This window comes from Dendrobates tinctorius, unplaced genomic scaffold (assembly GCF_039654945.1).
Source record: "Dendrobates tinctorius isolate UK_male_01 unplaced genomic scaffold, ASM3965494v1 ptg000014l, whole genome shotgun sequence".
NCBI classification, from domain to species: Eukaryota; Metazoa; Chordata; class Amphibia; order Anura; family Dendrobatidae; genus Dendrobates; species Dendrobates tinctorius.
The window spans coordinates 9,923,940-9,937,941 of NW_027361682.1; the positions used below are offsets into that span (position 1 = coordinate 9,923,940).

Consider the following 14,002-nt stretch of genomic DNA (forward strand, 5'->3'; position numbering starts at 1 on the left):
GGACATCAATGACCAGAAGATCCTAGAACTCATCTACAAAATGATTGAGCTGCTGACTGGAGAGGTGACACTGCTGGGAATGCTGGGACATTATACAGTAACGCTATGGAGGGATCGGGGGATGACGGTATCATTGTATGTGTCAGGTTCCTATAAGGTCTCAGAATGTCACTGTTTATTTCTCCATGGAGGAGTGGGAGTATTTAGAAGGACACAAAGATCTGTACAAGGACGTCATGATGGAGATTCCCCAGCCCCTCTCATCACCAGGTAATAGACAGGACTAAACACACATGGCCTATAATGATCTGTATGTAAAGAATGAATTCAGTCCCTGTATGTGTTTCCTCCAGTTCTATCTAGTGAGAGGTCAACACCAGAGAGCTGTCCCCATCCTCTTCTTCCACAAGACTGTAAACGAGAAAATCTCAATGTTCCTCAGAATTATTAGGTAGATGTAAAAAATGTGTCATATAATCTTCCCTATGATGTGTAAACAGCTGTGAAGGTCTTGTGTTCAGTCTTGTTTTATCCATCAGTATTATACACTGAATGGCCAATATATTAGAGACACCTGCAATGATTTGATAACTACTGCTATCATTTCATTTTGTTAATTTATGGTCTTTACTTTTTTCTAAATCATGTCTTACTACTTCTCTGTCTGTCTGTGACTTTTAAAATCTTCCTTTTACTCTTCGCCACGACAGCACCCACTGGAGGTATCGGATCCGCCCATTTGGAACAGGAAACCCTACAGGAAAGATAAAAAGGGGCGGTCCGCCTTTCCTCCTCAGTTTTGGTTTCCTGTTCCAAATGGAGCAGGATCCTGCAGGATCTTACCCGGGCCATGCATCCGCCTGTGCGGTCTCCTCGGGAACGGCAGGGGCTGCGGTCCGGAAGCAGCGTCGGGGGGAGATTCCGTTTGACGGCTCCCCCCTCGTCTGGTGGCATAGTGGTAATGACCGGGTCCGGGGAGGGCCGCCCGGTCTTACCAGGGAGCGGGCCGGGCCGGTCCGGCATCCGGGGGATCCCCCCCCCAATCGGTGGGGATATAGCGTGGAGGTGAGGCCATGAGCGCGCGAGCCGCGCGTGTGAGTAGCGGTGGCGCGGAAGCCAGCCGGCACCCGACGCTCCTATACCCCTGAAGTAATGGTTGAACTTCTGGGGTAGGATGGCGATGACGCGGCGCATGCGCCCTGTGACAGGGCGACTTCCTGGGGCACGACAAGAAGAAAGATAAAACAACGCTGCATCGTTGGAACCATGTCGTCCCCCGCAGAGTCGCAAACCCCAGCAGGGGATTCAGCTGGGGGCAACTCCACCAGGGACCGCAGCGCCAGGACAGAGACTGCCCGCAGGAGCGAGGCAGCAGAAACCCGATCCAGACCGTCTCAGCCATCCGACCCGGTATTAAGCTTCACTGGGTGAGTGTGCAAAGTATATACTCTACCTATTAAGCTAACTTCCTCCCTCCCCCCCTCTCTTTACCTTTGACCTCTCACTTCAGTCAAAGAAAAAAGAAAAAACTAAACATAAAGAATGCGCATTATGTTCAGATCCTCTCCCTGACTCCTACCCCAAAAAACTCTGCAAACAATGCATGAAAGAGACCAGGCAGGGGTCGACGATATCTTCCAAAGATATCCGAGCCATAATTAGGGAGGAAATACAAGCCATCAACCGCGCCAGCACTCCCGCAGAGTCCAGTCATAAGAAACAGGTCATTGTTAGTTCAGAGTCAGAGGAAGAACAGGAGCTAAACTCAGGCTCCGCATCCACGTCCTCATCGTCATCCTCGGAGATGGAAGGACGCGCATGTTTTCCACTGGACAGCGTAGATAACCTTGTAAAAGCGGTTAGAAATACTATGGGATGTGAAGAAGAAAGGGGAGCCCAAACCGCGCAGGACATTATGTTTGCGGGATTGGCAGAGAAAAAGAGGAGATCATTTCCGGTGATACCGGCAATTAAGGACCTCATCAAAAGAGAGTGGGAGAAACACGACCAGAGGGGTTTTCTCCCATCAGCTTCAAAACGGAAATACCCGTTCACTGATGAAGATCTATTAAAATGGACTAAAGTACCAAAGGTGGATGCCGTCATATCCTCCACTTCCAAACAGACCTCGATCCCGGTCGAGGACGCAGGATTGTTAGCAGACCCATTAGACCGAAAGGCTGAATCTTCGCTCAAAAGGTCCTGGGAATCCACCACCGGGGTATTCAAACCCGCAATAGCCAGCACATGTACTGCTAGATCAATGCTGGTATGGCTAGATCAATTAGACCAGCAGATTGAGCAAAGAGTGTCAAGGGAGAAACTGCGTGCAGCCATCCCGTTGATAAGAGGTGCAGCTGCCTTTATGGCAGACGCTTCAGCGGACACCCTAAGACTGGCAGCGAGGTCGGCAGCCCTGGTGAATAACGCCAGACGCGCGCTGTGGATAAAGAGCTGGAAAGGGGATGCACAATCAAAATCCAAAATTAGTGCAACCCCATGCGAGGGTGAGTTCCTCTTTGGAAAAGCCTTAGACGAAATTCTCGCCAAGGCAAAAGAAAGGAAAAAGGCCTTCAGTGATTCTCCCATTCCGTTTTATAGGAAAACCTTTAAGAGACGGCCATTCGGGAGAAGAAGACAATCGGACAGAACGAATAGATGGGCCACGAAAGACGAAAAGCAGAAGGGTACCATCTTCAGAGGGCCAACATATAGGAGAGATAAAAATTAAGAGTTTAGACCCACCAGTTGGGGGTAGATTAAAAAATTTTTTTACCAAGTGGGAACAAATTACGTTAAACCCATGGATTTTGAACATAATCAAGGAAGGAATAAAGATTGAATTCCTTCGGATCCCCTATGAGTTCTTTGTTATAACTCGCCTTAATTCCTCACTTCAGCAAAAGGCTCTCGAAGACGAGATTCGAGTCCTACTAGCTAAAAAAGTTTTAGTTGACGTCCCTGAGGAACAACAGGGTAGAGGCTTTTACTCTCCCCTGTTTTTGGTGCCTAAACCAGACGGTACGTTTAGAACCATTATTAATTTAAAGAAGCTAAATTCATTTATAAAAAATTATAATTTCAAAATGGAATCAATTAGATCCACTATAAAGCTTCTTTTCCCAAATTGCGTAATGGCAGGGATTGATTTAAAAGATGCTTATTATCATCTCCCTATACACAACAGATTCCAGAAATACCTAAGAGTCGCAGTGGAAGTCGCGGGAAGGATTCGTCATTTCCAATACGCGGCAATGCCCTTCGGGCTTTCCACGGCACCAAGAATATTTACCAAGGTGATGGCAGAAGTGATGGCCTACCTTTGCCAAAAAGACACACTAATTGTGCCATATCTAGACGACTTCCTAATAATTGGGAATTCAGTCAAACAATGTACTGAACGCGTAACTGACGCAATCTCCTCTTTTCAGAGCCTTGGCTGGATCATCAATATCCAAAAGTCCAGACTCGATCCGCAATCTCTCCAGACATTTCTAGGATTTCAGCTAGATTCCTTGACCCAGAGATGTCTACTACCTCAGGTAAAAATCACCCTCACAAAACAAAAAATACAAGCAGCTATAGATAAACCACGTGTATCCTTGAGAGAAGCAATGTCACTATTAGGATCACTAAATTCTTGCACCCCGGCAGTCCGGTGGGCCCAGTACCATGTCCGTACGCTACAACACCAGATCCTCCAAGAGGATAAGCGACATAGTGGTCATTTGCAGAGCAAAATAACCCTGTCACAAGAAGTCTTGACTTCCCTAGAGTGGTGGTTAGACGATGACCATTTATGTTCAGGAGTTCCATGGGTTATAGTTCCATCCTGTATCGTAACCACCGATGCCAGTCCCCAGGGCTGGGGAGCCCACATGGAGAATGGGTTTCGTCAGGGAAGGTGGAGTAAAGAGGAATGCGATTACTCATCTAATTTAAAAGAACTGACTGCAGTGTTCTATGCTCTATACAACTTCCTTCCGCAGCTCCAACAGAAGCATGTAAGGATCCTGTCGGACAACACAGTGGCATATATAAACAGACAAGGAGGAACTCGATCAGAGACTCTGATGTCTTCAGCGGCAAGAATTTTAAACTTAGCAGAAAACTATTTTTTGTCCCTCTCGGCCCTTCATATCAGAGGCGAGAGCAATCAAAAGGCAGACTTCCTAAGCCGACACACTCTACGACAAGGAGAGTGGTGCCTCAATCGGAAGGTCTTCAGGGACATAGTAGCCTCATGGGGACAACCCGAGGTGGACCTTTTCGCCACAAAGGAGAACAGGCAGATAAAAACATTTGCCTCCCTATCTCCGTCAGATCACCCAGACATACTGGACGCCTTTCTAGCTCCATGGAATTTCAACCTGGCGTATGCGTTCCCTCCATTGATCCTCCTACCTCAAGTAATTCGGAAGATCAGAGACGACAAAGCAAGAATAATCTTAATAGCACCGTTCTGGCCAAAAAGACCGTGGTTTTCGTGGCTGCAGATTATGTCAATAACAGATCCTTGGATCCTTCCGACTGCCAATCTACTCTCCCAAGGCCCCTTTTTCCACCCTCAAGTGCTCAGCTTGCACTTGACGGCGTGGAATTTGAGAGGCAGTTATTGAGGACAAGAGGATTCTCGGAGTCCTTAATTACTACACTACTACAAAGTAGAAAACAGTCCACAACCCAAATTTACACTAGAATATGGAAAAAATTTCTTCAATTCCATACAGTACCTCATACAGCAGAAGTTCCGATAATCCCAATCTTGGAATTTCTGCAGAAGGGGAAAGACTTAGGCTTAGCAGTAAATACACTGAGAGTACAAATATCGGCATTAGGAGCACTATATGGCCATAATATAGCAGGCAACAAGTGGATAACTCGTTTCATTACAGCATGTGAACGAATAGCTCCAATCCACATACCCTCCGTCCCTACATGGGATCTAAATCTGGTCTTAGACGCCCTAACGGTAGACCCCTTTGAGCCGATCGACACAATACCCTTCAAATACTTAGCACTTAAAATGGCCCTCTTAGTATCACTGACCTCAGCTAGAAGAGTGGGTGATATCCAGGCCTTGTCAATAGATCCACCTTTTTTCCAAGAATACCAAGACAGATTGGTATTAAAACCAGACCCTGCCTACCTGCCAAAAGTGGCAACAAAATACCATAGATCTCAGGAGATACTCCTCCCAACCTTCTATAAAAATCCCTCTACTCCGGAAGAGCAGAAGTTCCATACTCTGGACGTCAAAAGAACTGTCCTAAAATGTATTGAGAGGTCCAACAGTTGGAGGCAGAGTAGGGCCCTATTTGTTTCATTTCAGGGCTGTAAGAAGGGGTATGGAGTCACGAAGAGCACCATTTCCCGGTGGATCAGAGAGGCCATTCGTTTAGCCTACTCCGCAAAAAACGAAGATCCTCCAGGGAACATCAGGGCGCATTCCACCAGGGCAATGGCAACCTCTTGGGCGGAAAAGGGAGATGTTCCGATTGAAACTATATGTAAGGCGGCAGTTTGGTCATCCCCTTCTATAACCACTACAGACTTGATCTTTCATCAACCTCTGACTTAAGCTTTGGCAGGACTATCCTTGGCACGGTGGTCCCACCCAGGTGATGGTCTCTGGAATCTCTCCAGTGGGTGCTGTCGTGGCGAAGAGTAAAAAGCCGGATTACTTACCGGTAATGCTCTTTTAATGAGTCCACGACAGCACCCGTTCACTTCCCCCCCTAAGGATATCAATAGTTAAAGTATATTAACCAAATAATGGATAAGAAAGATGTTAAAATAAGAGAACATTGCCTAATCCTTGGCGGTCCTTCTGGTACTCTGAAACGTAAAACTGAGGAGGAAAGGCGGACCGCCCCTTTTTATCTTTCCTGTAGGGTTTCCTGTTCCAAATGGGCGGATCCGATACCTCCAGTGGGTGCTGTCGTGGACTCATTAAAAGAGCATTACCGGTAAGTAATCCGGCTTTTCAGGGTAAAGCTCTGCCCCATATTAACACTACAGAGATATATGTGAGGGGTGATGAGCAGTATAAAGAGGAGATTCCTATAGATGACTGCACAGGTGAGTACCAGTTTGTGTTGCATGTTATGGTTTGTTTAATGTGGATTTTCCTTGCAAAAAGATTGATGTGTGGAGTGGAAATATATATTTGTATGCGATGTATGGCTGACAGTTAACTAGCATCTATCCTTAGGCGGCAGATCTCACAAAGGTGATAGCATTTGTTTTCCTGAGATAAGGTAGTTTTAGACCCCAGGGTGCCTTCCTGGGAAGGCACAGAATTGGAGACATTTCACACCTTCTGGTGCCTTTGACGGGAGATGCCAATTTGCAGCCTGACACTGTATATTTACTATGAGAAAGAAAGCATACACAAAGAGTGTTCAGAGGAAAATAATGTAGTCATTGGTAAAGTAGCCATGGTCCAGTCACAAACCAGGAATTAGAATATTAACATGAGAGGTTGGTCTAGAAATCTGACCTCCAGGCTAAATCTATAAATTAGGTCTTACACAAAGAAAGTTCTTCACGGACTGAGGGACAGCCAAACTGATGTGATCCATTTCATATTCCCTCCTTAGGGACCAGAATACCAGACTGCAAGGTTTAGATATTTCTGTAAGTTTATTCATTTTGCTTTTATAACTGTTTGCATATTTGTATGTCACTTTTTATTTCCATATTTTTTATATTGTTTTATTGTAAGCATTGTATCTTTTCTATTAAATCTTAAAACTTTAAAAAGTTTGAACCTTGTATGCGCTAAAAGAATCCATAGTGTTGTGAGTTCATTTTCCCCTTCACTACTGAGGCCCGAGGAGCTCCCTCTTCTGGTGAAGAAAGGTAGTGAGCCTGATTATCAAACACCTGAGTCTGATGATGATGACTGGCTGAGTGGAGTTACTGACTGGATATAAGGCTGCCGACGCCCTTCTGCCCTGCAGGTGATTTCTCTGTGGGATCCTTGGAGACCAGTCTGAATTCCTGCTCCTCTAAAGCTAAGTTTTCTGCTCGGCCTTTTGCATTTGTGCTTAGACTTTGTTTTGCTTTGTTTTTCTGGATTTCTGCCATTCCCTGCTGGGGTGTGCTGAATTCCTTTAGCTCTGTCTTCTGAAAATACCTGAGTGCTGATTTAGTTTTTGAAGCCTAGCTGCTTCAGGGTCTTTTTCATATCAGCTTGTTGGCTTATGTCTTTGATAGGGTTTTGGCAGATTGCAGACAGCAACCTTCCTTTCCTGTTCTGTTTAGCTAGCTTGGGCCCCATCGTTTGCTCAGCCTATCTTTCTATCTGTGTGAGTGTTTTTTCATCTTGCTTCACCGTCATTATATGTAGGGGGCTGCCTTTTACTTTGGGGTCTGCTCTGGGGCAGTTTAGATTTCCTTTTCTGTCTTTAGGCTATTTAGCGCTCCGGCTGTGATCGAGGGGTCTAGGGCATTGTAGGAACCCCCCACGGCTACTGCTAGTTGTGTTGATAGGTTCAGGGGTCTGCAATCTGATAGTTGCCAACTTCTCTGGTTTTCTGGACGTAGCTTCTATTTTTTTGTCTGCCTCCTACAGTGACTCAATCATAACAGAATCACCCGCCATACCGCAGATCCTAGGGTACTCAATAGCAGGAAAGAATTGTAAAAAAAAAAAAAAAAGTGTGTACATTTTTTCCTCTATATCTCTGAGGCCGTAGGGGGAATTTTTTTTTCTCTCAATGGAGATAAAGCAATTGTCTGATCGTGTGGAGCAGCTCACTGCGGAAGTGCGGGGAATTTCCGCCTACCTTGCTCATTCACATGCTGCTGAACCAAAGATTCCTACACCTGATGTATTTTTTGGGGATCGGTCTAAATTTTTGAATTTCAAAAATAATTGTAAATTATTTTTTGCCTTGAAGCCTAACTCGTCAGGGAGCTCCGCGCAGCAGGTTAAAATTGTCATCTCTTTGCTGCGTGGCGATCCCCAGGATTGGGCGTTTTCTTTGAAACCAGATGATCCTATTCTGACTAATGTGAACGCATTTTTTCAGGCATTGGGGTTGTTGTATGACGAACCTAATGCCATTGATCAGGCTGAAAAGACCCTGCTGGCATTGAACCAGGGTCGTGATTCTGCAGAATTGTACTGTCAAAAATTCCGAAAGTGGGCAGTACTTACTACCTGGAATGATAATGCCTTGGCTGCTCTCTTTCGGAAGGGGTTGTCAGAAGCCGTAAAAGATACTATGGTGGGATTTCCTGTTCCCTCTGGTCTTGACGATTCTATGTCATTAGCCATTCAGGTTGATCGGCGTTTGCGCGAACGCAAAGCTGCACGAGAGGTGTTGCCACCTGTTGAACAAATGTCTGAACCTATGCAAGGTGATAGAGTTTTTTCCAGAGAGCAGTGTCAGGAGTTCAGAAGGCGTAATAAGTTGTGTTTTTTCTGTGGAGATGCCTCGCATATTATTTCTGTCTGTCCTAAACGAGAGAAACGCTTTACACACACGTTTTCTGTTGGTGGTGTTCAACCTAAGTTTCTTCTGGTTATTACTCTGATCTGCTCCCTGTCCACATTTTCCACCAAGGCTTTTGTGGATTCGGGAGCAGCCCTAAACCTAATGGACTTGGATTTTGCTAAACGTTGTGGATTTCCGATGACACCTCTGCAGACGCCTATCCCTTTGAGGGGGATTGATGCTACTCCTTTGGCTAAAAATAAACCTCAGTTTTGGACCCAGGTGGTAATGCGGGTCTCCCCAGACCATCAAGAAAATTGCAGATTTTTGGTGTTGCATAATCTGCATGATACTATTGTTCTGGGGTTTCCCTGGTTACAAATTCATAATCCAGTTTTGGATTGGAAATCTGTGTCTGCGGTGAGTTGGGGTTGTCAGTGTGCCTTTAGTGAGGCTCCGATGTTTTCCACCTCTCCTCAGTCGCATAATGTTCCTGATTATTTGGTGGACTTTTATGATGTATTTAGTGAGAATGAGCCTGCGTCTCTGCCTCCTCATAGGAGTTATGACTGTGCAATTGAACTGAGCCCGGGGTGTAAATTTCCCAAGGGTCGGCTCTTCAATCTATCTGTACCCGAGCACGAGGCTATGCGATCCTATATTAAGGAGGCGTTGGAGAAGGGTCATATTAGACCATCCTCGTCACCCTTAGGTGCCGGGTTTTTTTTTGTAGCCAAAAAGGATGGATCATTAAGACCTTGTATTGATTATCGTGCCCTCAACAAAATTACTGTTAAATATCAGTATCCGTTACCCCTGATTTCGGATCTATTCTCCAGAGTTAAAGGTGCTTGCTGGTTTACCAAGATTGACCTCAGGGGGGCGTATAATCTTATTCGCATTAAGCATGGTGATGAATGGAAGACGGCGTTTAATACTCCGGAGGGACATTTTGAGTACCTGGTGATGCCTTTTGGGCTCACTAATGCCCCTTCTGTCTTCCAGTGCTTCATGAACGATATTTTCCGAGATTTTGTCGATAAATTTTTGATTATCTATCTGGATGATATTTTGATCTTCAAGGATTGGGATTCTCATGTGGAACATATTCGGACTGTGTTCCGGATCTTGAGGGAGAATTCCCTGTATGTCAAAGGATCTAAATGCCTTTTTGGAGTACAGAGGATTTCTTTTTTGGGATTTATTTTGTCCCCGTCAACTATTAAAATGGACCCGGCCAAGGTACAGGCCATTTACGATTGGGTTCAGCCCACTTCTTTGAAGGCCCTCCAGAAGTTTTTGGGTTTTGCTAATTTTTATCGGAAATTTATAGCAAAATTTTCTAGTATTGCCAAGCCATTGACTGATTTAACTAAGAAGGGTGCTGATGTGTTAAATTCGTCTCCGGAGGCTGTTTCTTCCTTTCAGGAGCTGAAGCGAAGATTCACCTCCGCCCCGGTTTTGCGGCAACCTGATGTCTCACTTCCGTTCCAGGTAGAGTGGATGCTTCTGAGATTGGTGCAGGAGCTGTTTTGTCCCAAAAGGATCCTGTAACATCTAAAATGAATCCCTGTGCTTTCTTTTCCCGAAAGTTCTCTCCATCTGAACGTAACTATGATGTGGGGAATCGGGAACTGTTGGCCATGAAATGGGCATTTGAGGAGTGGAGACATTGGTTGGAGGGAGCTAAGCATCAAGTCGTGGTCCTCACTGACCACAAGAATTTGATTTACCTAGAGTCGGCTAAGCGCTTGAACCCTAGACAGGCTAGGTGGGCCTTGTTTTTTACACGTTTTGATTTTGTGGTCTCTTTTCTTCCTGGAACTAAGAATGTCAAGGCAGACGCCCTCTCTAGGAGCTTCTTTGCTGATTCTCCTGTGGTGACCAAGCCTGCTACCATCTTAGGCGAAGGGGTAGTTCTTTCTGCCATCTCGCCTGATTTGAGACTTGCTCTGCAAGAGTTCCAGGAGGACAAACCTGAGCGTTGTCCCAGTGGAAAGTTGTATGTTCCTGACCAGTGGAAGAAGAGAGTGATGTCTGAAGTTCATTGCTCTGCATTGGCTGGTCATCCAGGTATTTTTGGTACTAGAGATCTGGTGAGTCGCTCTTTTTGGTGGCCCACCTTGTCTCATGATGTCAGGAATTTTGTGCAGTCCTGTGGGACTTGCTCCCGGTCTAAATCTTGTTCTCGCACTAGTGGGTTGTTGATGCCTTTGCCGGTCCCCAGGAGGCCATGGACCCATATTTCAATGGATTTCATCTCTGATATGCCGGTCTCTCAAAGAATGACTGTTATTTGGGTGATTTGTGATAGGTTCTCTAAGATGGTTCATCTTGTACCACTCCCTAAGATGCCATCTTCCTCTGAGTTGGTGCCCCTGTTTTTGCAACAGGTGGTTCGCTTGCACGGGATTCCTGAGAACATTGTATCTGACAGAGGAGTTCAGTTTGTGTCTAGATTTTGGAGGACTTTCTGTTCCAAGCTGGGAATTCAGTTGTCCTTCTCCTCTGCTTTTCACCCTCAGACCAATGGGCAGACAGAGAGAACAAACCAGACCTTGGAGTCGTATTTGAGATGTTTTATTTCCGCTGATCAGGATGATTGGGTTTCATTTTTGCCCTTGGCCGAATTTGCTTTAAATAATAGAGCTAGTTCTGCCACTTTGATGTCACCTTTTTTTTTGTAACTTTGGGTTTCATCCTCGATTTTCTTCAGGGCAGGTGGAGCCTTCTGCCTGCCCAGGTGTTGACACTGTGGTGGAGAGAATGCACCAAATCTGGGACCAAGTGGTGGATAAGTTATCTCTCTCCCAGGAAAAGGCCCAGCGGTTTTCCAATCAACATAGGACCATTGGTCCCCAGTTTAAGATTGGTGATATGGTGTGGTTATCATCAAAAAATATTGCTATGAAGGTGGCTTCTCCTAAGTTTAAGCCTAGATTTATTGGACCTTACAAGATTTTGGAGATTATTAATCCGGTCTCTTTTCGTTTGGCTCTCCCTGTCACATTTAATATCCATAATTTGTTCCATAAGTCCTTGTTGAAGAGGTTTGTTGAACCAGTTGTTCCTGGGGTGGCACCTCCGGACCCTGTATTGGTTGAAGGTAACATGGAATATGAGGTAGAGAAAATACTGGATTCCCGTCTGGCTAGACGGACACTCCAGTATTTGGTTAAGTGGAAGGGTTATGGTCAGGAGGATAATTCCTGGGTCTCTGCCTCTGATATTCATGCCAAAAGATTGGTGCGTGCCTTTCATCGGGCTCACCCTGATCGCCCTGGTGGCGTGGTTGAGGGTTCGGTGACCCCTCCTCAAGGGGGAGGTACTGTTGTGAGTTCATTTTCCCCTTCGTCACTGAGGTCTGGTGAACTCCCTATTCTGGTAAAGGAGGGTAATGAGCCTGATTATCAGGCACCTGAGTCTAATGATGATGACTGGCTGAGTGGAGTCACGGACTGGATATAAGGCTGCCGACGCCCTTCTGCCCTGCGGGTGATTTCTCTGTGGACTTCTAGGAAACCAGTCTGATTCCTGCTCCTCTAAAGCTAAGTTTTCTGCTTTGCCTTTTAGCATTTGTGTTTTGTTTTTGTTTGCCTTGCTTTTCTGGATTCTGCCATTCCCTGCTGGGGTGAGCTGATTCTCCTTTTGCCGGTTGCTCTGTCTTCAGAATATTCCTGAGTACTGACATAGTCTTTTTGAAGCCTAGCGTCTTCAGGGCCTTTTTCACTGTCAGTCTGTTGGCTCTTATTTTCATAGGGTTTTTCACGGATTGCAGACAGCAGCCTTCCTGTCCTTTCCTATATAGTTAGCTTGGGCCCCGTCTTTGTTCATTCTATCTTTCTGTCTGTGTTGTGTTATTTCTTCTTGCTTCACCGTCATTATATGTGGGGGGGCTGCCTTTTGCTTTGGGGTCTGCTCTGGGGCAGTTTAGATTTCCCTTTCTGTCTTTAGGCTATTTAATTCTCCGGCTGTGATCGAGGGGTCTAGGGCATCGTAGGAACCCCCCACGGCTACTGCTAGTTGTGTTGATAGGTTCAGGGGTCTGCAATCCGATAGCTGCCAACCTCTCTGGTTTTCTGGACTTAGCTAGCATTTTTGTTTTTGCCTCCTACGGTGACTCAATCATAACACATAATATTGTGAGAGTTGCTCAAGGAACTGTAGGAATTCCACAATTCTTGTCCAAAAGAGATATGTTCTGTAAATTTTTTTCAGATGATATTGTAGATGAGGTAGTTTTGTGTACTAACTTAGAAGGAAAACGTATCGCTTCAGGAAGAAAAAAAACATGGAAAAATATAACAAAAGAGGAACTGTATGCTTATATTGGCCTTACTCTTCTGGCAGGGAGTACAAAATCATACGATGTTCCTATCAGAGAACTCTTTATGAACCCTTTTTCAGATCCACATTACAAAGAAACAATGTCAGTCAATAGATTTGAGGATATTCGGAGAAGCCTTCGTTTTGATGACAAGAGAACTCGTCCTGTCAGGTTGGAAACAGATAAATTAGCCCCCATTAGCTACATCTGGAATCTTTTTATCAAGAACTGTACTAAGCATTACGATTCTAGTGACAATGTGACAGTGGATGAGCAACTTCTTGCATTTAGGGGACGTTGCAATTTCATTCAGTATATGCCCAGCAAACCTGCTTTATATGGTATTAAAATTTTCTGGATGTCTGATTCTACAAGCTATTATGGAATGAATGGTCTGATTTACTGTGGCAAAGATGTTGACGCTCCAGTCCATAAAGACCTATGTTCTGACGTAGTAAAAACACTTGCGAAACCAATTTTCTATTCTGGAAAAAATATAACAATGGACAACTACTTCACCAATCTTGAACTGGGCAATTTTTTGCTTCAGAAACAACTTACACTTGTTGGTACAATGAAGCAAAACCGCAGAGAAATTCCTCCAATCATGAAGCACAATCAACATCGACAACTTTATGATAGTGTATTTGGTTTCTGCAATCAAGCGACAATGGTGTCAATGGTGTCTTATAAAGCTAAGAAAGAAAAATCTGTGATATTACTGAGTACAATGCACCGTGATGGAAGTATAGACACCAATAACAGGAAACAGAAACCCGAAATCATCTTGCATTATAATAAAACCAAAGGAGGAGTGGACAAGATGGACAAAATGATTGGAGAGTATACGTGCAAGAGGCAGACAAAACGTTGGCCTGTAGTTCTTTTTTATAATATGCTAGATGTGTCAGCCCTCAATACCTATATTGTTTATAGTGAGACTCATTCAGAATTCCATGCCAACAGAAAGGACAAGAGACGTCTATACTTGACAGAACTTTGCTATGAACTTTTAATGCCTAAGGTGATGGAAAGAAGCAGAACAAAATGCTTACAAAGGCAAACAACAGAAGCTATGATCCGATGTGGTATACGTTTTCAGGAACATCCAGAGCCAAGAGATAAATAAAGAAAGCGATGTTATATTTGTACAGCAAAGAAGGACAGGAAATCCGAGCATGTCTGTACTACTTGTGGACAAAATGTCTGCAAGGAGCATTCTTCCGAA

At 44.8% G+C, this 14,002-nt stretch overlaps 1 protein-coding gene across 2 annotated transcripts in view; it reads left to right on the top strand.

The window, feature by feature from the left end:
• The window catches only part of LOC141071038 (uncharacterized), a 137,395-nt gene that overhangs the window by 84,706 nt on the left and 38,687 nt on the right, over window positions 1-14,002 (top strand). The window lies entirely within an intron of this gene.